This window comes from Crocodylus siamensis, chromosome 1, assembly GCF_052110815.1.
Source record: "Crocodylus siamensis isolate JL-2025a chromosome 1, ASM5211081v1, whole genome shotgun sequence".
NCBI lineage: Eukaryota > Metazoa > Chordata > Crocodylia > Crocodylidae > Crocodylus > Crocodylus siamensis.
This window is the reverse complement of record NC_143395.1, coordinates 89982927-90005294: the sequence shown is the minus strand read 5'-3', so window position 1 is coordinate 90005294 and position 22368 is coordinate 89982927. Positions and strand designations below refer to the sequence as shown.

General features: G+C 46.3%; 1 protein-coding gene across 6 annotated transcripts in view; it reads left to right on the top strand.

Moving 5' to 3' along the window:
* Positions 1–22368, top strand: part of METTL24 (methyltransferase like 24) — a 222140-nt gene that overhangs the window by 57201 nt on the left and 142571 nt on the right. The window lies entirely within an intron of this gene.

Here is a 22368-nt window from a genome sequence, read left to right as displayed (position 1 = left end):
CACAAATTGTGCCCTCCCAGACTCAGGAGGCACCTGTCACCCCTGGGTACATGCGTGAAGCACACACACATGCATGTTTCTTCCAGCCCAGCGCACAGCAGGCACAAGGGAAGTTGCTGTGCTGATGGGCTGTTATCCCACTGCCTGGTGCCTGTCCACAGCACCGCTGTGCTGAGCGCCTACTTCCCTTTGTCCCGCAGTGATTACTGGTTCCTTGGCAAAGAAACCTCTGGCTGCTGCAGCGGCCTCTTCTGCCTGAAGCCAGTGGCTGTCTCTGCCTGCCGGCTCCCACCCGAGTTTGCAGGAGAGGGCCCAACCCGCTGGCATCGTGCAGGCACCGATCTGCGGAGATGGGGGCGGGGGTGGGGACACACACACCGACACAGATGCACAGTGCCCAGTCTGCCCTCCTGCCTCCGGCTTCTGTTCAGCAGGACTCCGCCTGGGCACTGTGGCAGCAGCCTGCCCTTAAGTACCCTTTGTATTCATTTTGATTATTTTAACAATTGTTAAAATATTTTTTCATTTGTGTGCGAGTGTGAGGTGAAATTGACATTTATTAATATTTACCGATAAAAATTGAATGCTGCTAAGCCCACATATAGATAGGACAGTCTCTGTGACTCGTTAGCAGAGATCCAGGGGAAAAATGCAGATTTTTTCTAAAGGAGAGAACAACTCCATGCTTCTGCCCCCACTGCTGTGAGGTGGGCAGGGGGCACCTCACCATGGCAGCATGGCTGCTGTGGGGCTCCCAGTGGAGGCAGCACCGAGTTTCTCTGCCTCCCACACCAGGTCCCACCTGGTGAGTTGTGGAAGGGCACCAGGGCAGGGAGTCCCGAGCCCCGCAGTGGGCAGCCCACATCCTCCCTCCCCCATGGGCTCTGCTTCAGTTGTGCCACCTGTGGAGGGGGGTGTGCAAAACTGGGCTCTGTGCTCTGCTCTGGCTGCAGCAGCCACCACCTCCTGCATGTGGCAGCTGAGGCTCAGATGCTGCTTGAGGGGGGCAGTAGGCTGTGTGCCCTGACCCTGATCCCATAGCCCTGGCAGCTGGGGGCCCCCTCTGGCAGGCCTGCGTGGGGGTAGGGAGCTGCAGGTCAGGAGTGAGGGGCACCAGGAGGACTGGAGAGATGGGGACTGTGTGTTGGGACTGGGGCATTGGCAGGGCTGGGAGTGAGGGGCGCTGGCAGGGTCAGGGGGCTGCAGGTTGGGAATGAATGGCACTATCAGGGCTGGGGGGCTGTGGCTTGGAAGTGAGGGGCAACAGCATGAGCAGGGGCAGGGCACCAGTACCATCAGGGCTGCTGAACACCACAAAGCAGTGGAGAGGACGGCCACAGCTGGACCTGCATCCTGGTGAGAGAAGGGGGCAAGGGAGCTCTGATTTTCTATTATAAAAAACTCAAATGCCAAAATATACACGCATTTATAATTTATTTCAACATAATGGTTGAAGCACTGCTAGGCTTCCAAAGTTGTAAATATATCAAGAAAACAGTGTGTTCAACAGATACATAGTGTTTCATTTTAATCACAGAAAAATGTGGACTTTGAGGTTTTAATCAGAGAATTTGGGAGAATTTGGGATTCTTAAACAGAAAATCAGGAACCTGGCTCACTACTATTTTTTCAATCCACCTACTGTAGTCTCTTCCATATATTTTATTTTACATGCTAATTTGGGAATTCCATTCATATTGGATAGCCATTCAGTTTTTCACACTAGCAGTCAGTGAGAACAAATCATTTCATCATAGCTGTGTGCATATGACATTTCTGTACATTACAAAACTTCTTCCAGAATCTCTTCAACAGGTTGCAATTTAAACATGGGGAGAAGTTTAATGAAAAAATTTAAAAGCGCCAAAAATATTTGATTTATAACTGTTCCAGAGTGTTATGGCATGTCCTAAAGTCATGGTTCGACATTATTTATGTTAGCCTTTCTGCACGGAATAGCGACAGGATGATATACAGGCTTTTTTTTTGAGTAAGAGAATTTATTAGAATAATAGTATCCCTGTGTGCAAATGATCTGAAAGCCCTGGTAAGAGATGAATAAAAGCTGTAATTTTGAATTCCCTCTTATGGAAATAACTCAGTCCTACTTGCTGTACAATGGGTAAGTGAGGGTGGGCTCTAGGGGCGTGGCTCCAATGCCAGAAGATGGAGAGAGGAGCAGGGATTCTTATACCCAGTAGAGTAGGCAAGTCCCATGCATCAGCGTGTGGATTCTTTAAATAGTTTATTTCTGCACTTAGTTCCCATAAAGGAGCACCTGTACTATGTTCTGCTTACTCCCTGCTAGATTTTACAAATACCATTATAAAAATAGACCACTCCTATAGTATCTCACTCATTTGATAATTAGCATACAAAATAACTCAGCAGTTGTTAATATGCATATGGATTTACAGTCTCTGACCAAGAGAACACATGCCCTTGCAGGCTGCTTTGAAGGCTGATAGAATAAGATTGTTCTGCATCAAAGGCCAGTGGGTTCCAGATCCCAGAATAAGGAGCTCTCTGTTGCCCTGTCTCACTCATGTGAATGGGGGTGACCTCCCCTGTGGCAGGAAGGCCTGGGAAGACAGATGGTACTTTATGTAATTAGGACTTTAGTCCATGTGCCTTTTAGGTCAAAACCATTCTACCTTATTCTTCAAACCTGTACCAGTTTCTGTTTGCTGATATATTTAATATGTAGCTACCCTTAGTGAGTCTGGAAGTGACAAAGACTTGGTTGGTCCTTAAGGTTGGGTTCTGTATGGAGGACCTGTAGATTCAATGGAGTGAAACCCATGGCTTCTGTAGGGAGGTGGAAGGAAAAACTTTAGCTGCCTCTTAGGAGAGTGCAGGAGAATCTCTGCAAGGAGTCGGCCGTGACACGGAGTATTGCTGTGGAAGCACCTGTTTTATTCTCTTGTTGGTTTTGGAAACATCATTGATTACCTTTTGACGGGGAGTTCAGTAGAGTTCAACAGAGGATAATTACAGTGACTTACCTTAGAAAGAAATAAATGGGTTGGATTAAGTTGAAAAACTACTACAAAATAATAGAAAAGGATAAAACTGTTATGGAGATACCTACTGTTTAGAAAAGTCTCTGACACTAGAATCAATAGAAATAAAACTAACACTAACAAGTATATACAACAGTGACTTCACCTGATAACCTGGCAGAGTGAACTGCTTAACTAGGAATTTTGACTCAGTGTTTTTCAGGGTATGAAATATCAGGGGAAAGGGGGCAGTTGCTTCCCACTTAAAAGCCTAAAAATAGAGTATCACTTTGACATCTCTTCTGCCCCCAGTTGAAATTGATAGATCTATGGGATACATTACTGTGATCCACAATATGGTGTAACAGATTGTGAATAAAGTGACAGCAAAAAATAAATGTTGCTAATTTGAGTGTGCTGTATCATTTAGCCTTGTTCTCATTTTCCCTCTCTTTCTCTCTCACTTTCTAAGAAGGTAACTTAGTTTCATCTTTAATAGGGCTGAGTAATGTTATCCTCCTCCTTTTCCCTCAGTCTTTAAAAAAATTACCCTAAGTAAGAAAACAATTCAGCTTTAATTGAATGCTGCCAGTGTTTATGTTTTTCTTTTTAATTAGATATGATTAATGCCTTGATCATTCATTACAAAGTGCATGAGAATTTGGGAACCACAAAGAATGCAGTATAAAATTCATGTACATTTAAAATGCTATATACTTTATCACATTTCTAATGAATAATAAAGCTACTTTAAACAAAGAGGATGGTGTACTGGCAAATTCGGCACCAGCTTCAGGCAGATTTTGATATTTATCCCAAATAGTCTTGAAAAATGTCTTGTTTAAAAATTGCAGTAAACTGAGTTTGAGTTTCTTCTTTACTAACGGAGGATAAGTATGAAGAAATCTCATATTTATAGGGGTTTTCTCCAACTTATACCTACAGGTACTTTTGAGCTTACTGTTGTGTTTACTCCCCAACACAATTCATTTTTACTTTGAGAAATCAAGCTTTTTTGCTTCAGGCAAGGAGCAGTAATTCTATGGCTTTATTAAAAAAAAGGAAAGAAAAAAGAAAAAAAACAAAGAAGGTAGAGGTGTATCAATACATTGGTCCAATATCAGATATGCACCAATATAAAGAAAATTGACTGTATTGGAAATCAGCCTGATGTGGCCGATAATTTGGAAGATAAATGCCCATGTATGTGCACAGCCACAGTAGCTCTGGGAGTGGGACTATGAGGGGACTACAGCAAATTTTGGGGTGGCTGAGCCCCCCCATAGCCCCTCTCCCAGAGCTGCCACTACTGCATGCCCTGAGCACAGCCTGGCCCAGGGCCTGGCATAGCCCTGGCCCCAGCCTGCATGAGCTGAATTAGGGGTCTGAGAGACAGAATCTCATGGGTTCTGATTTTGAGTTTCTCTCTGATTTATCACAGTTTTTTTATACTGTGTTTATTACTGTGGTATCTTATTGCCTGCATAAATCATTCAACCTACTGTGTTCCCCATCTGGAAAAGGTATTTACTTACCCATGTCATGCTGGCAATATGGAGATTAATTAATGAGGGACAAATCCTGATTCTTTCTCTATGGCTAGGGATTCTTTCAGACATTCAAAAATCCCGAGCCTGATTTGATTCAATCTTTGCAGTTTAGCCTAACCTGAAGAGATTGAACTGATTTGCAAGTGGATAGTCATTCACTTTTGAATCAGGAAATGCAGGTACATGCCTGCAGTGGCTCAGGCTAGAAGTCGGTGGGGGGTGTGTGCTAGAACAAGCCCTCCCTTCCCTTCCAGAATGCTGACTTGAGGGGGGGGCTGGTGTACCTGGAGGGGGAGGGGAAAGCAGCCCTCTCCAGGCTCCCCCTGCCTTCCTCCCCCCTTCTCCTGCTTGCTACTCAATGGGAGGAGAGTGTTGCCAGCCCCCAGCTAGTACTCTGAGGCAAGGGTGGTTTGGATTGGTTGTGTGGACTGTGTGCATCTGTTGATGATACTGAGCTTTTCAATCTCCCCCTCCCTGCTTCTTCATACTGTCTGCAGCAAACTAACAGCACTCACAGGTCTCACAGGTCTCATTCATTGCAAGCCAGGTCATTTCTCACACCTCTCTCTGCTCCCTGTTGAACACTGACAGGTTGTGGGCTTTGAAGCAAACCAGCAGAGAACTTGTCAGAGCACAAAGCTTATCAGCACATCAAGCCCTACCAAAGAAAACAGACACATCTCTCTCATTAGTTTCAAGCTCTTCTTATCTGCAGGGTACATTTGCATTTGCAGGCCACTGGCTTCTAGCCCTAAGCACTATTTTGTCTGCCGTTGTTCCAGTAAAATCGGAGACATGTAGACACCTCTCAGCATTACCTAGCATGGGGGGAGGGGGTATGGCCAGATGCTGGCTGGGGTCTGTGCTGCTAGGGTCCCTGCTGCGGGCGGGGGGCAGGCGGGGTCCCTGCTTGAGCAGCAAGGGGGGGTGGGGCAGGGGGAAGCCTGTCAGATGCTGCAGTCTCTCATCTCCTTCTCAGCCAGCTGGAGCTATGGTTAGGGAGAAGCGGGGCAGGGCCAGCCCTGCTCTCTGGAACAGACAGCCCAGCCCAGGGCTGAAAAGCATGTTGGGATGCTGGGGGACTTTGATTTAATTTAAACCAGGAAAGGGTCTGGGAAGTTCCATAAACTGGTTTGACCCAAATCAGTTAGGCCTGATACTACATTCAACCAGGTTTATCTTAAACCAGTTGTAGCCATTTTGAAACTGGTTTAAACCTGTAACAGAACACAAGTTCTTGGCACATAAACCAGTTTCTGGTCACTTAACTGGTGTATGTGCAACTTCTGTCCCTAGCCTATATGTTTAGAAGACCCTTAATAGAGCAGTGCCAATGTCACCATTGCCTACTCTTGAGATTTTATTAGGAGTGTTGCTATATTTGCTGTTTTTATTTAAAGTCAAATATACTAAATTTATTTGATTACATAAAAATCTCAGTTTTAATTTTTTAAAATAAGTTCTGGAGATACACTTGAAATACACCCAGAAACATAATTACAAGCTTAACAAACAGAAGGCAAATTGGAAGTCTCCCGAATTTATTAAAGATAGCAAAACAAAGCACATGAACAAAACACACCCAGTGCTTATGATTTCTTCTCAGTTGGCTAGATACTCAGAGACAGCATGACCAAGTAAACTAAAATAACTGCCTGAAAGGCAGATTTCATGGGTTATAATTGCAAGGGGAATATGAAATACATGGCTTTTGAATGCTTGCAGTTGGCAACACTGCAGTGCAGTTTCATTTTGTATGTGTGGGGGAGAGGAGTGGGCTGCATAGAGGGCCTCCATTTTCTGCAAGCCATGAGCATGACTAAATGAGAGCTCCTTCCATATTTCTGGTAGACTAATGGGTCCATTGTTCACATGTCCCTCCCACCACCTTGATCGGGTATGCATGCAGTAGCGGCGTTGGTTACTGCACCTTTTTTGAGTTGATGGGGAAGGAAGGAGTTCTCTCTGGACTCAGGGTTTTCCATGGCACCTCATTCATTTAGTCAGGGTGTTTTGTGAGGGGAAAGTGCTTGCCACATATGATTTGCACTTTGCTTTTACGACAGTACCAGACATGTAAAATGATTACTTTAAGATTTATTTCCAAGTATCTTTAACCTCTTGCAAATTGAAAGCCTGATCCAATGCCTGTTGAAGTCAGTATTCCACTGACTTATTGAGCTTTGAATTAGGTTCTGTATTTCTAATTCACTAGTAGAGTCCTTGTTTTTATGCAAAATAAATTCAGTTAATGATATGAATAGCACAAAGACATCATCTCCTTGCAGAAAATTTCCATTGTTCTTCCATCCAGTGTTGGAAAGATAGATTGGTATGATATGTGTTTCCTATGTATGCTCAACCAAATAACTTTATTAACAAAAAAAATGTTCACTAATTGATGACAGTGGTCTTGTCTCCACTGGGGACAGCCAGACTTCACCAATAGTAGCAGCTGGTAACTATTTCATTGTCGACCTTAAATTATAGAAGACAACAAGCAGGAGTTTGAATTGGTTGAGCTGATTGAATTTTACTCCTGTTCTGAGCACTTTCAAAGATCTTAGCCATGACATTTTATTTCTTCAATTTCTAACTCTTCTGAAATATTAATTATAGTTTGTTTTTTCAATTTCTTTTGGCAAAGACTTCTCCCTACATTTTTAACACCCTTTTAGCATCCTGGAGAATCTCAGCATTCATAACTGCAATAGTTTTATTTTTGAGCTTTTTAGATTTTGCAAAGTACATAAGTGGAATTGTATAAATAATGCATTAGCTGCACTGCTTTTCAAATATCAAAAACAACAAAATAAAAAATGGCAAACTGTACACAGAGCACATGCTTTCAGGGTCAGAGGCATGAATCCAAATCCTAGGTTTTTTGGTTAATAATGTTTATTTGTTTAAGGCCTTCTTGGAACCTCTTAAGGCTCCCTTGCATTACATTTGTTGTTTGAAATAAAGATTTGATCTAGTTTTGAAATATTTTATTGGAAGTACCTTTAACATATTCTTTGTGTAAGATGCTTGTCTAGAAGGGGAAAAAAACAAATACTGAGAGAAGTCTTTAGAGCAATGATTTTCAACTAGGGTCCTGTGGCTCCCTGGGGTGGCTTGACATCCTTTCAAAGGTGACACTGGGTGCTACACAGTCTTAGTACTGGTAGGTGTACAAACCTGATTTACAAGATAAAACCAGAGATTTCACTTAGGAATCCATAGTGTTAAAACATTTTGACCTTTTGTGACCTTTCTGAGTTCTTTGCAACAAAAGAACAGTGCTCTATTATTTTTGCATGGTCAGGAAATGAGTGAAAACTAAGACTTGGCATTTTCTGAGGGTGCTTCAAGTCTCATGAGGGTGCCTTGAGTCTAAAAACGTTGAGATCCAGTGGTTTAGAGGAACTGGACTTCAACATGATTGTTATAACAGCTTAGTGTATTTGATACCTGTAGTGGCTAGCTTCAGTGATTATGGATGAAAATCTGATCCTGTTAAGTTAATGGGAGTTTTGCCATTAACTTCAGCAGGACCAGAATTTAATAGGAAATCAGGGTTGGAAGGGACCTCAGGAGGTTTCCTGCTCAAAGCAGGACCATCTCCAAAGAGATCATCTCAGCCAAAGCTTTGTCTAGCTGGGTCTTAAAAACCTCCAAGGATGGAGCTTCCACCATCTCTCTGGTTAACCTGTTCCAGTGTTTTACTACCCTCCTAGTGAGAAAATTCTTCCTAATATCTAACCTAAACTTCCCTTGCTCTAACTTGAGACCATTGCTCCTTGTTCTGTCATCTGCCACCACTGAGAATGGTCTAGCTCCATCCTCTTTGGAACTACCCTGCAGGTAGTTGAAGGCTTGTCGCAGAGCACTCAGGTGCCCTGCACCTGAGAGCAGAAAACAGCTCGGGAGAAACCCCTAGTGGCAAGAAGAGGGAGGCCCAGCTGCCAGTTAGCAGGGTAGCTGGAGTAACGGGTTCTGGTTGCCAGGACAACCGCTGGGGAGCCAGCTGACAGGAAGGGACAGGGCCTCCCCAGGCAGGAGGCCCGGAGGGCAGTTCCCCTCTGGCGGCCAACGGAGGAGGAGCTCGGCCAGTGCAGACAGAGGGGAGAACCCTGACTGCGTGAGCAGCCCCTGGTTGCTGCTGGGGGTTGAAGCGTTTTCCCAGTAGGGATTGAATGTTGTTTGGCCAGACGGTCTAGCTTTTTATGTTATAGCCCAGGGGCTTTGTGTTTTTGTGTTCATTTGGGGTGTATTGATCCCAGCCCCAGAGCAAGGGGACAGTGAGAGGCCCTAGAGCAAGGGGGGCAGTGAGGAGCCCAGGGAGAGAGAAGTGAAGTAGGGGGTACTCACCAGTCCCCCTCCTGTAGGGCAGGGCCCCCCCAAATCCCGGGCAGGGCCCCCCTGGCCTGAGAAGCCAGCGTTCCCCGACGGCAGGCCCACTGCGCATGCGCATAGTTTAAAAGGGCCCGCCAAACAGGGGAGAAAAAAAAAAAAACATAGGTAGGCTCTGGAGTGGTGAGAGACGCGCGGGTGAAGCTCGCTGCGCCCCCACTCCCCCGAAGCCCCCTAGACACCCCCTCAGAAGCCGCCTAGCCCCCTGCCGACCCACAGCACAGCCGGAGGTGAGCGGGCTCGTGGTGGGAAGGGGTTAACTCCTCACTTGCTGGGAGGAGGCCGCTGTCTGGTGCTGGGCCGGGTCAAGCCCCCGCCCAGGCCCCTACTTGGCCCAGCTCCCCAGGGAGCCCCGCAACCGGAGCCGCGCGAACAGGCTGCGTAAACAGGCGCTCGAGTTAGCGCAGAGTTCGCGCAGGGGAGTGCGTGGGAAGGCACGAGACCCTGCCTGCGACCCCCCCAGCCATAGCCAGCCCCAGCCGTAGCCAGCCCACCAGAGGCATGACACGGATGGGCACGCGCCGCACCCCTCGGGTCCCCTCGGGCTCTACGGCCCCTCCACTGGGCACCTCAGAGACGGCCACCCAGACGGAGCCCATGGTTCCGGGCTCCACGCAGACGGAGCCCCTGGCTCTTGGCTGCGGGGGCTGCCTGTCCCTTTTTCAGGCTCTGGGGCCCGGGAGCATGGCCACCTCCCCTTGCGGGGTCTGCTCCCTACTGGGGTCTCTGGCGCGCCAGCTGGAGGAGCTCCAGGCCACAGTCCAGAGACTGCGTGCCATCAGGGACTGTGAGCAGGAGATAGACTCCTACTGCCAGGCCCTTCTCCCCCGGGAGCCACAGGGGAGAGCTCCATCTCCCTCCGCGACTAAGGAGGACTCTGGGACCTCCCGCTCTGCCCAGTCACGGGCATGGACCAAGGTGGTCAAGGGCCTCAAGGCCCACTGCACCAAGGCCCCTGCCCCGCCGGAGCTTAGCAACAGGTTCGCACCTCTTGCAGCCCCAGCAGAGCCCATGCAGTTGCCAGCTCCCGCAGGCAACCCAGGCTTGACCGCAGCTACTGGCCCCGCTCTCCCCAAGACAAAGCGTAAGGTGTTTGTTGTGGGAGACTCCATCCTGCGGGGCACTGAGGGGGCAATTTGCTGCCCCAACCCCTTAGCCTGGGAAGTCTGCTGCTTCCCGGGGGCCCGCATCCGAGACATTGCGGAGAGGATCCCGCAGCTCCTCCGGCCCACAGACCACTACCCCATGCTCCTTATTCATGTGGGCACCAATGACACGGCTTGGAGCACCCCCAGCCAGGTCATGAGGCGCTACAGGGAGTTGGGAGTGGGGCTTAGGGGTCTGGGAGCTCAGGTGGTGTTTTCGTCGATCCTCCCAGTCTCAGCCCATAGCCTGAGGAGGGAGAGGAGGATTCACGAGGTGAACCAAAGACTGTGGCGCTGGTGTTATCGGGAAGGCTTTGGCTTCCATGACCACAGCCCGCTCTTTGGAGAGAGAGGCAGCGAGCTGCTGGGAAGAGATGGCCTCCACCTCTCTCCCCTGGGGAGGAGGCTCTTCTCAGCCAGGCTGGCTGACCTGCTCCACCGGGCTTTAAACTAAGCCCGCTGGGGGATGGAGGGACTACTGCCCCTGCTGGCCCGCTGAACGGCCCTTGCAAAGCCAGCGGACCAAGGCACTTAAAGGGGCACTTAAGGGAGCCCACCCCTGCCCCAGCCCTGGCACAATCTGTGGGCAAGGCAAGAGCCCCCAAGGGCACACTTGCCTGCCTGTACACTAATGCCAGGAGCCTGGGCAACAAGCAGGACGAGCTCGTCCTCCTGCTCAGTGCAAAGAAATATGATGTCATTGGGTAACGGAGACCTGGTGGACTCCACCCATGACTGGACCACGGGTATAGAGGGCTATACCCTCCTTATACTGGAGGGATCGTGTTGACAAAAGGGGAGGGGGTGTAGCTCTCTATGTGAAGGAAAGCTACATGTCCCTGCAAGCTGATGTTGGCGACCGGCATGAACAGCTAGAGACCCTCTGGGTAAAAATTCGTGGGGAATTCGGCACAGGGGACACAACGGTGGGAATCTACTACAGACCTCCCACTCAAAGTCCCGAGCTTGACCAGGAGTTCGCCCGGGAACTGACTGAGGCCGCTTGCTCCAGGACCTTGGTTGTCATGGGTGACTTCAATTACCCGGACATCTCGTGGGAAGATCGCTCAGCTAAATCTGAGCGGGCGCAAAGCTTTCTCTCGTGCGTGGATGACCTCTACCTGACTCAAGAAGTCTATGGGCCAACGAGAGGCAAAGTGCTGCTTGACCTGGTACTGGCTACGGGGGACAACCTAATCGGCGACCTAGTGATTGATGGGAAGTTGGGTGACAGCGACCATGAGCTGATCACCTTCACCATCCGCTGTAAAGCTGGCAAGTCAGTCAGCAACACAGAAGTCCTTGACTTCAGAAAAGCCGACTTTGATAAGTTCAAGAGGCTAGTCGGTCAGGCCCTCAGGGACCATGACCCCAGGGAGATGGGAGTTCAAGAAGAGTGGTTGCTTCTCAAGGAAGCGATCCTCAGTGCACAAGCTAAATCTATTCCAACACGGAGGAAAGGCAGCAAGAAGGCACAGCAGCCCCCCTGGCTCTCCAGAGACCTAGCGGACCTACTGTGGCTAAAAAGGAAAGCCTACAAAGGATGGAGGACGGAATTCACCTCCAAGGAGGATTACTCTGCGCCGGTCCGGTCCTGCAGGGACCAAACCAGGAAAGCCAAGGCTGCAACTGAACTCCAACTAGCTTCAGGCATCAAGGACAACAAAAAGTCCTTTTTCAGATATGTGGGGAGCCGGAGGAAAAGCAAGGGCAATGTTGGACCCCTGCTAAACCAGATGGGGCAGCTGACAACTGACGCCCAGGAAAAAGCCAACCTATTAAATAGGTACTTTGCGTCAGTCTTTCATCAGTCACACGGGATGCCCATGCCTGCTATGGGACAGGGAGATCCGGGTGATGGGGATCCCCTACCCTCCATCAGTGCTGACCTCATGAAGGAACACCTTGAGAAGCTGGATACCTTCAAGTCAGCCGGCCCTGACAATCTGCACCCCAGGGTAGTCAAGGAGCTGGTGAGCGTCATAGCCCAGCCCCTGGCACGGATCTTTGAAAACTCCTGGCACTCTGGTGTAGTGCCCGAAGACTGGAAGAAGGCCAATGTGGTGCCGATCTTCAAGAAAGGGAGGAGAGTGTATCCGGCTAACTACAGGGCCATTAGCCTGACTTCTATCCTGGGGAAGATCTTAGAAAAGTTTATTAAGGAGGCCATCCTTGAGGGACTGGCCCAGGCTAACATTGTAAGGGACAGCCAGCACGGGTTTGTTGCGGGTAGGTCTTGTTTGACCAATCTCATTTCCTTCTATGACCAGGTGACCTATCACCTGGACAAGGGAGAAGAGATTGATGTCATATATCTTGACTTCAAAAAAGCTTTTGATCCCATGATCACCTCTTGGCCAAACTGCCCAGTTGTGGCCTTGGCTCCACCACGATCCACTGGCTGGGAAATTGGCTTTGTGTTCGGACCCCGAGGGTTGTGATTGATGGCAGTCACTCATCATGGTGCCCTGTGACCAGTGGGGTCCCTCAAGGCTCTGTCCTGGGACCCATACTGTTCAACATCTTCATTAACGATGTGGACATTGGAGTCAGGAGTGGACTGGCCAAGTTCGCCGATGACACCAAACTTTGGGGCAAAGCATCCACGCCAGAAGATAGGCGGGTGATCCAGGCTGACCTGGACAAGCTCAGCAAATAGGCGGACGAGAACCTCATGGTGTTTAACACCGATAAATGCAAGGTTCTCCACCTTGGGAGGAAAAACCTGCAGCACCCTTATAGGCTCGGCAGTGCTACGTTGGTTAGCACTACAGAAGAAAGAGACTTGGGGGTCATCATTGACCACAAGATGAACATGAGCCTGCAATGCGATGCTGTGGCTAGTAAAGCAACCAAAATGCTGGCATGCATCCATAGATGCTTCTCGAGCAAATCCCGGGACGTCATTCTCCCCTTGTACTCGGCCTTGGTGAGGCCGCAGCTGGAGTACTGCGTCCAGTTTTGGGCTCCAGAATTCAAAAAGGATGTGGAGAAGCTTGAGAGAGTCCAGAGGAGAGCCACGCGCATGATCAGAGGTCAGGAAAACAGAGCTTATGATGACAGGCTGAGAGCCATGGGACTCTTTAGCTTGGAAAAGCGCAGGCTCAGGGGTGATCTGATGGCCACCTATAAGTTTATCAGGGGTGAACACCAGGATCTGGGGGAACGTCTGTTCACCAGAGCGCCCCAAGGGATGACGAGGTCAAACGGTCACAAACTCCAGCAAGACCATTTCAGGCTGGACATAAGGAAGAATTTCTTTACTGTCCGAGCCCCCAAGGTCTGGAACAGTCTGCCAGCGGAGGTGGTTCAAGCACCTACATTGAACACCTTCAGGAGTAAATTGGATGCTTATCTTGCTGGGATCCTATGACCCCAGCTGACTTCCTGCCCTTTGGGCAGGGGGCTGGACTCGATGATCTCCCGAGGTCCCTTCCAGCCCTAATGTCTATGAAATCTATGAAATCTATGAGAGGGCCGTGAGAAGCGAGACACCCTGGAGCAAGTGGGGGGCAGCGGGATGCCCCAGATCAAGTGGGGGGCAGTGAGATGCCCCGGAGCAAGGGGGGGGCAGTGGGAAGCCCCTGAGAGAAGGCAAGGACAGGGCCAAATCATAGCAGGGCCCAGGTCAAAAACCACGTCAGTACCATCTGTGACGCCTGGGCTGCGGTGTATGGGAGGAAAAAGGAGCCACAGATAGTGCCCCTGGCATTGGGGTGCATAAAGTGGGCAGCCTCCCGCTAATTACATGAATCAATTAAGATCAAGGCATGGCAGGTGAGTAAGCAGGCAGTTGGCCCATAACAGGAGGGTGGAGTCACCAACAGAAAGGCTCCAGTAGCGATACTCCTGTCACAAGGCTGCTATTAAATTTCCCCTCAGTCTTTTCTTCTGTAGACTAAGCCCAGTTTCCTCAGCCTGTCCCCCAGCTACCTCATCATTTTTGTTGCCCTCTGCTGGACTCTGTCCAATTTGTCCACATCCTTTCTGTAGTGGGGGGGTTCAAAACTGAACACAGTATTCCAGATGTGGCCTCACCAGTGCTGAATTGCAGGGGAATAATCACTTCCCTTGACCTACTGGCAGCATATCTACCAATGCAACCCAGTATGCCATTAGCCTTCTTGGCAACAAGGGCATGCTGTTGGCTTGTATTCAGCTCATTGTCCACTGAACCCCCAGGTCCTTTTCTGCAGAGCTGCTGCCCAGCCAGTCAGCCCCCAGCCTACATGGGATTCTACTGTCTTAAGTGCAGGACTTTGCACTTGTTCTTGTTGAGCCTCATGACATTCCTTTTGGCCCAACCCTCCAATTTGTCTAAAACATTGAATCTTAGCCCTACCCTTCAGTGTATCTACTACTCCCCCCAGCTTGGTGTCATCCGCACTCTATGCCATCTTCCAGGCCATTGATGAAGGCATTGAACAAAACTGGCTCCAGGATGGACCCCTGAAGCACTCCACTTGACATCGAGCCATTGATTACTATTCTCTGAGCCCAATGCTCCAGCCAGTTTTCTATCCACCTTACAATCCATTCATCCTGCCCATACTTCCTTAGTTTGCCTGTGAGAATGTTGTGGAAGACCATATCAAAAGCCTTGCTAAAATCAAGATACACCACATCCACCAGTCTCCCTGCATCCACAGAGCCAGTCATCTCATCATAGAATGCAATCAGTTTGGTCAGGCATGATGTTGGTGAATCTATGCTGACTGTTCTTAATCATCTTTTTCTCCTCCAAGTGCTTAGAAATGAATTTCTTGAGGATCTGTTCCGTGATTTTTCCAGGGTCTGAGGTGAGGCTGACTGCTGTGTAGTTTCCTGGATCCTCCATTTTCCCTTTTTTAAACATGGGCACTATGCTTTCCCCTTTCCTATCATCCAGGACCTGTCTTGATCTCCGTGAGTTTTCAAAGATGATGGCCAGTGGCTTTGCAATCACATCAGCCAACTCCCTCAGCATCCTCAGATGTATCCCATCTGGCCCCATGGACTTGTGCACATGCAGCTTTTCTAATTCTAACTAACCTGTTCTTTCACCACTGAGGGCTGCTTACCTCCTCCCCAAACTGTGCTGTGTATTGCAGTAGTCTGGGAGCTGACCTTGCCTGTGAAGACTGAGGCAAAAAAGGAATTGAGTACTCGAGCCTTTTCTGCATCCTGTGTCACACGGTTACCCTCCCCATTCAGTAAGGGACCCACACTTTCCCCAATCCTTCTGTTGCTAATGACATTCATGTAGAAACCCTTCTTGTTACTTATGTTGTTAGCTGCAACTTCAGTCCTGACTTCATCCCTGCATGCCTGCCTGAGCAATGTTGTTATTCTCCTCCCTAATTATTTGTCCAAGTTTCCACTTCTTATAAGCTTCCTTTTTGTGATTTAGGTTTACTGAAGAGTTTCCTGCTAAGTCAAGCTGGTCTTCTGCCATACTTGCTAGTCTTCTTGTACATCAGGATGATTTGTTCCTGCACTCCCAGTAAGGCTTCTTTAAAGTGCATCCAGGTCTTCTGGGGTCCTCTCCCCCTCAGACTGGCTTTCCAGGGGATCAGGCCCATGAGATCCGTGAGCAAGTCAGAGCCTGCTTTTCTGAAATCCAGGGTCCTTATGCTGCTCTCCATTCTTCCTTTCCTGAGGATCCTGAACTCTTATCATCTCATGGACACTGCAAGAGGACCAAGTGCTGTTTAACTTCTGTCAAGGAAGCCCCTATGGGTGATTCTCAGAAGTATATTAATAGGCTCTGAAAGCCATCACATCTTGTCTTCTCCAGGCAGAAAGGCTTTCTGCAAGGCAGAATGTTGCAAATTTTGCATGGGGAATGAGGGGTAATAGGAGGAAGCTAGAAGAATCCTAAAAATCCTCTCAGATAAGTCAACACATGCTTTAAGTTGCATGTTCTTATAAACCACCTCTATCTATTCAAATTCTCTGTATGTAACTCGTAAAAAAAAAAAAAAAGCTCTTATTTAAATTACTCATAATGTAAGGAGAACTTTCATGACTGCACCTCTTTTTGCTTGCTGGATTTAATAAGACGAATAGACATGTCACATAAGAGAACTGGCCGGTGAATACATTACACCATTAGTTCAGCTTGGCACAAGGCTTTTGTTCTTCAGTCTAATGTTTTATGATAATACACTAAGTTTTTCTAGCACTTTAGTCCTTCTGTGGGAGGGATTCCATATGTGGTCTGTTGACTGTATTGCGTGAAACTGATACCTATAGAGAATGAAGCATTTATTCAGGATTTTGATACAAAGGAGGCAGTGTGTGCATGCATAATACTGTTAAAGAAGGCTTTTAAAATGCTGTCTTTCATAACAATACTTTAAAAGCTAAATATGAGAAAGAAGGAATGTGTTATATTAGATAAAATGTGTGTTCAATTATGGGCTTTCTCCAGATCCAAGAGTAGCAGGGTTGGCCCCAGATATGTTATCCTGGGTCAGATAATGTACAGTGCCTGGTGTGTGTCTTTCCCCCACCCCAGTGTACCTGACAAGTACATTGACCCAGTTGTGTAATGGTGCATACTGGTAAAAAAAAAAATCGTTTGCAAAAAAAAGCTAGAAAGCAAACCATGCAGCCACAAAGATATATGATACTTGTAAAACCAGTCACATCAGAAAAGACTACTTTTTAAATGATGAATTCAAAGCATATAAAATCACCTGCAAAATCAGTGATGTTCACATTTGAAACCTTTGCTTAAATTAAAGCTCATAGAAACTATAGATGTTTTGGCTCTTCCAAATTAGTCAAGTACGATACTAAGTGTTTTTTTGTTTGGTTTTTTTGGTTTGTTTTTTTTTAATGAAACCCTCTCCAGTGGATGTGATATGTATTACTGATTTCAGTTGATGTAGGTTCATGAATCAACATATCTTACACTAGGAATAGTCTGTCAAGGCTGAAATAGGTTTCCCTTGTAGGGACATTGCCATTTGTGGATAGCAGATTTGTATTGCTGAGTCTATGAGTTACCATCCTGTATATTGGATATTAAGAATTATTAGTCCCTACTGAAGAATATCCTTCATCTTTTGTGTCACTTTCCTTCTATACAATTAAGTTAAATGTTAGCTGAGGCTCCCAGTCAGGATGAATGAGTTCATAAGGACAATTTGTATGTGTATGTATACAATATACATAGTATTATTAGGTTTCCACTGATCAAACCAGTAGAACTTCATCCAAATGTTGAGTATGATTAGTGATGATAAGCAAGGCAGGAAGGGCAAAACTAGAAATATTCTGAACAAATCAAAAGATGAGGTTGGTGAAATAATTTGTTTCCATGGCTTACAAATATTTATAGATATTGAGGGAATTTAACATATGTACACACTGCATTTGTCTTGGCTCCTAGCTCAAATGTGAAAAATTCTTATTACATAGCTTAATTAGAAGATATATTTTTCCTCAATTTATAAGTGCATGCATAAATTGACAAGTATTTCGTCTTCTTCTTAGACATTTTGACAGTGCAATAAGTTTTTGTTTATAAGCACTGTAGATATATGAAGCATTACTTCAAGAAGCTGCCAAAAAATAAAAAGTTTTAAAGTGGGGGTGGGGGAGAAGGAAGCACTTACTATGTTAAGAAACATGGGATAACAGAAAAATTTCTGAATAACTGCCTTTTAAAAATTCAGATTTCAAAATATAACTGAAGTATTTCTAATAATATGTGGCCAGGAAATGGATCACAGTTATGACTCTTCACACTAAAATCATATTTAAAGTCAAACCTTTATTCTGTTAGGTTCAACTGAGGAAATTGCTAAAAAGAAAACGAGGCTGAAGGTACATACATGCAGTTATACTTGATGGGATACTGCTTGTGTGATTCGTAGTCTGCTTTCTTTTTCCAGCACAGGAAAAGCTAATTCTGTGGTGAGTTTGACTGCCAGGATTTGAATGAACTCATCATAATCTGGATAGTTGGTCTATAAATAATCATTGTTGTAGACTTTACATTTGTGTTTTTAAGCATGTGCTCAAAAAACCACAAACCTCTTGAGTCTGTGATATTGCACCTGTCCTTTAGCCTGACCTTTGTATCTGATGATTTAATCTTTATATTATGATCTCAAAATATTAGAAGGATGAATGATACCGTATGTAGGCTGCAGCTTATTAAAGGATTACCAGAGAATTATCACAGATAGTCACTGAGGGAGAAAATCTAGAAGTAAGTGATCTCAGGGGGAAAATCACCATAGCTTACTGTTTAGTACCAAGGCAAAGTCAGCTTAGGTGTGAAAGGTCTGCAAAAAAAGTTAGATCTTCAGCTGAGTCTTCATTTTGTTCCAGGCAGCTAAGAACAGTGCTTTAAAGTTGTTCTGCCTTCTGAAATGATACAGTGCTCCTTGATTCATATTGTAGTGAATCTTGCTTTGAAAACATCCTCAGGACAACATTTCTCTTTCTACACATTACAATTTTTGGGCTGCAGGGGTCAGTGTTAAGAGACCATAGTCAAATATACTCAAAGAATGATTTTTATAATGGTTATTCAGGTAGTTGTCTTGAGTGTATAAGACTACCGTAGAAGTAAGGCAGTTTAACTTTCCACATGCTAGGATGGCACTCTGTGCATGTGGCTGCTTGTTGGGAAAGGAAGTAGTAGATAATATCGATACTGTAGAAATATGGTGCCTCAGTGTATGCTTTTCCTTGGAAGGGAGCATGGTCTTGTGGTTAAAAAGATGGACTGGGCTTAAGGAGATTTGGATTCTGTCCTGGGCTCTACACACTTCCTAGGTCACTTTGGGCAAATCTCTGCATTTCATTTCTGTTGGGGGTAATGTGGTGTCTTTTAAAAGCTACCAAACTGTAGCACACCATACCGTATTAGGTACAGATGATAATAATAACAACAGCAAGTCTTGTCTTCAGTGGACATGCCCAGTAATTCCAGTGCGTGTTGGGGGTATCGTTGGAACCAGAGGGAAGGAATCTTCTCCCCCAGCTCCTGGAACTGCTCTAGACCTGCTATGCCAGCTGTAGGGGTGGGGTTTTTTTTGTCACCAGTACCCCTCCAGCCAATGTTGTTGGAGGAACCACTTAAGGGGTCCATAAAGTGGAGAGTGTTCTGGCCCCACCTCCCTGCTGCACAGTGATGTTCAGCCTTTGTGGAGTACAGCTTGAAAAGGCATCTCCTTCTCAAAACTAAGCAAATACTCTTCAGCTGCAGTGATATAAAATAAAAATGTCTGAACAATCAGCAAGAAGATAAGAAATAAGTATGTATAAAAGAGTGGAAAGGGTTATAGAGATATCTGTCAATATCCATGTTTACATATCACCTAATGTGGAAGGGATGTATTCTAGGCAATGTGGGAATTAGGAGAAAACTGATATTGTAACCCTAATAATCATAGTTAAAAATACATAGCTGACCATCTGAGAAGGTGCTGAACAAAAGTGGGGAGAAAATATAGTATAAGGCCACAGGCAGAAGTGATAGTTTTTGCCTGAGCTGGCCTCTGAAAGTACCCTGCATCTGTGACCAACCAGAAGTGCACAGCTGCAAAACATTTTAAAAGGACCCAATCCCACAACAATCTCAACTCTGATTGCATAATGGGTTAGATCAGGGGTAGGCAAAATGTGGCTCATGGGCCAGATTTGGCCCATGAAGGGGCTTTGCCTGGTCTGTGGCAGATCCCACCTGACCCAGGTGCTGCCCAGCCGTGGCTCATCCTGACACCCCCTGGTCAAGCAGTGGGGGTGACAATACAGTGGGGCTGGGGTGGCTCTGTGGCCACAGCTCCGTGGCTGGACTGCCTTTCTAGGCAGCCCAGGTGGCTCCTCCCGGCTGCTGCTGCTGGTGGCAATACCAGTTGGGGACCCATGCGCGCAGCCCTGACCCAGCATGTCCCATGCCTGCTCCAGACTGACTTGCCCAGACTGAGCAGCAGCAGGAACAGTGGCTGCTGGGTAGAAACTGATACTGCTGCTGGGGTCTATGGTCTCTCCCTCCTTCCTCCAACTTCAACTTCCTGCCCTGACTCTGGGGGTGGGGTTACAGCCTATAGGGTAGAGAGAGCTTTTGGCTGGAGGATTGAGGGGTGACCTGGGGATCCCTGTGGTATGGCGACACCAGTGCAGTAGGGGGAGGGTTATGCAGTGCAGCTCAGGGGTGGTGGTGTGGGACAGCATGCAGCTGGTGGTCTCTAACCATGCAGAAATTGTATAGTCCTGGTTTAGTGGTTAAAGCACTTGCCCAGGAAGTGGGAGCCCTGAATGCATTGTCCTCCTCAGCCTGTGGGGGTTCAAACCCACATCTCTCACTTCACCCAGAAGAATGTCGTAACTACCAGCTATGGACTAGTCTGGGTGGGAGCATCCTTTGCCTCTTCTGTTGAAACTGGGCCACTGGGAAGCCAAGAACATGAGCGTTATGGGACTGGAAGGAAAGCAAGCACAAGGGAGCCTGCTTCCATAACTCACTGATGAGTCTGTCCTCTGGAAGGGGCAATCCTAGTAGATTCTAGTTCATGGTGCAAGAGAAGGGGTGGCAGTTCAGACACCCTCATGCTCAGTGTTTCCTTTTGGCTAACACTGGGCACCTTCCTTCCCAGCAGCTGGCACTATGAATCATTCTTGTGAGGTGCCTAACGGTCCCCATTAACACTAGGAATCCTAACTGCCTAATACCTGTCTGTTTGGATTAATTACCCTCTTAGAGCAAGGCACCTGTTTTCTTAGGGATACTGATGCCTAAAATGGAGGAACTTACAAGGTCAGTCTGGATCTGATTGTTAGATTCTAACCTCTTTAGGACACAGACTGGATGTATTGTTTGTACAGTAGTTAACACAGTGAAATGCTAATTTTGCCAGGATCCTCTGGAAGCTACTGTAACATAGCTATTAAAAATGTCCAGCATGGTTCATTAGGGATTGTTGTTCATTCTGGACCTCTCACACACATTTACAAGTGAATTGGAAGACAGACTTTGGCTCACTATGAAGTTAACAGCCAGTAGTAAAATTGAAACCTAGAACTGAAGCTTTTAACCTGAATTAGTATTTATTGTGTATTACTCAAGAGCTCAGATCTGATCCCTTATTTGACAGCAATGTTTGGGCAGTACTCTGAAATAAAAAGGGCTATGGGAAAGCAAAATATCTTCTTTGCTTATTACAAGTGATATGAAATATTTGAATTTTGAAAGATTGCGTACTTTTACCTACCAAGGTGTTCATATAGCTTCCTGATGTTAGCAGTTTGAACACTATGGGCGCTTGTATACATGATGGGGTTTAATCCTCATTAAATTAAATAGGTTTATTAAAATTAAAATGATTGGCTTTAAATTGATGCATCAGTGTTTACAGGTGACAGCCTTTAAATCAAATTAAGCTCAGTGCATCTTTCACAGTAAGTTATAGCAGGGGGAGCCACATAATTCACCCCACTGATCTCTTTGGTACTCAGTTACATCAGGGGGCAATGGTGAACCAATAATCCCCTTGCTTCCAAAATGCACCTCCCTCCAAAGCTGTAGCTGGCCACAGGGATTCCCACACCAAGCTGTGTTTGTCTCCTCCCCCACCCCCAACCTGCGTGGACTCCCATGCCAATTCGCCCATGAAAGAAAACAGGTCACATCTGGAAGGAACTGTATGCATTTTTTTCCCACAACATGATGATAAAAAGATAAAAAGCCAGTATAAAACAGTTAAAAAAATAAAAAGCTTTTAAAAAAATAAAAAGCTTTTACCTTAAAAAGAAAAAACCCCCCAGTATGAAACGTAGTAAAAAATGCAGTATAAAAATATAAAATTTTCTTTTTCTTCTGTATAAATATTTTAAATAACGACAAATATTTTTCTAGTCTTTATACTCTCTGTTCTATATACTATTCTATCTATATTTATTCTGTCCATATTCTAGCTATATTCTATCTTTATACTCTAGTCTATATCCTATTCTATCTCTATTCTAATCTATTTTTATTTTATTACATTTATGTTTCTAGTCTATAATCTATTTTATAATCTATCTTCTAATGTCTTTATTCTTCATTATATCCTTCTATCTCTACTCTTCTAAGAGTCCTGCAAGGGAAGAAAGAAGATGTCTTTTGGCCCATACTCCCAAAACGCCGTTCTTGGCTTCCACTCTACAGGCTACAAAAGCTTCCATGGGAGATTTCTGTCATTACCTAAATAGACATGGGAAGTTGCGTAGCCCGGGGACTGGGTCTGACAGGCAGCATCCTCTGTGTGAGGGGTTTCTGGAAGGCAAAAATAA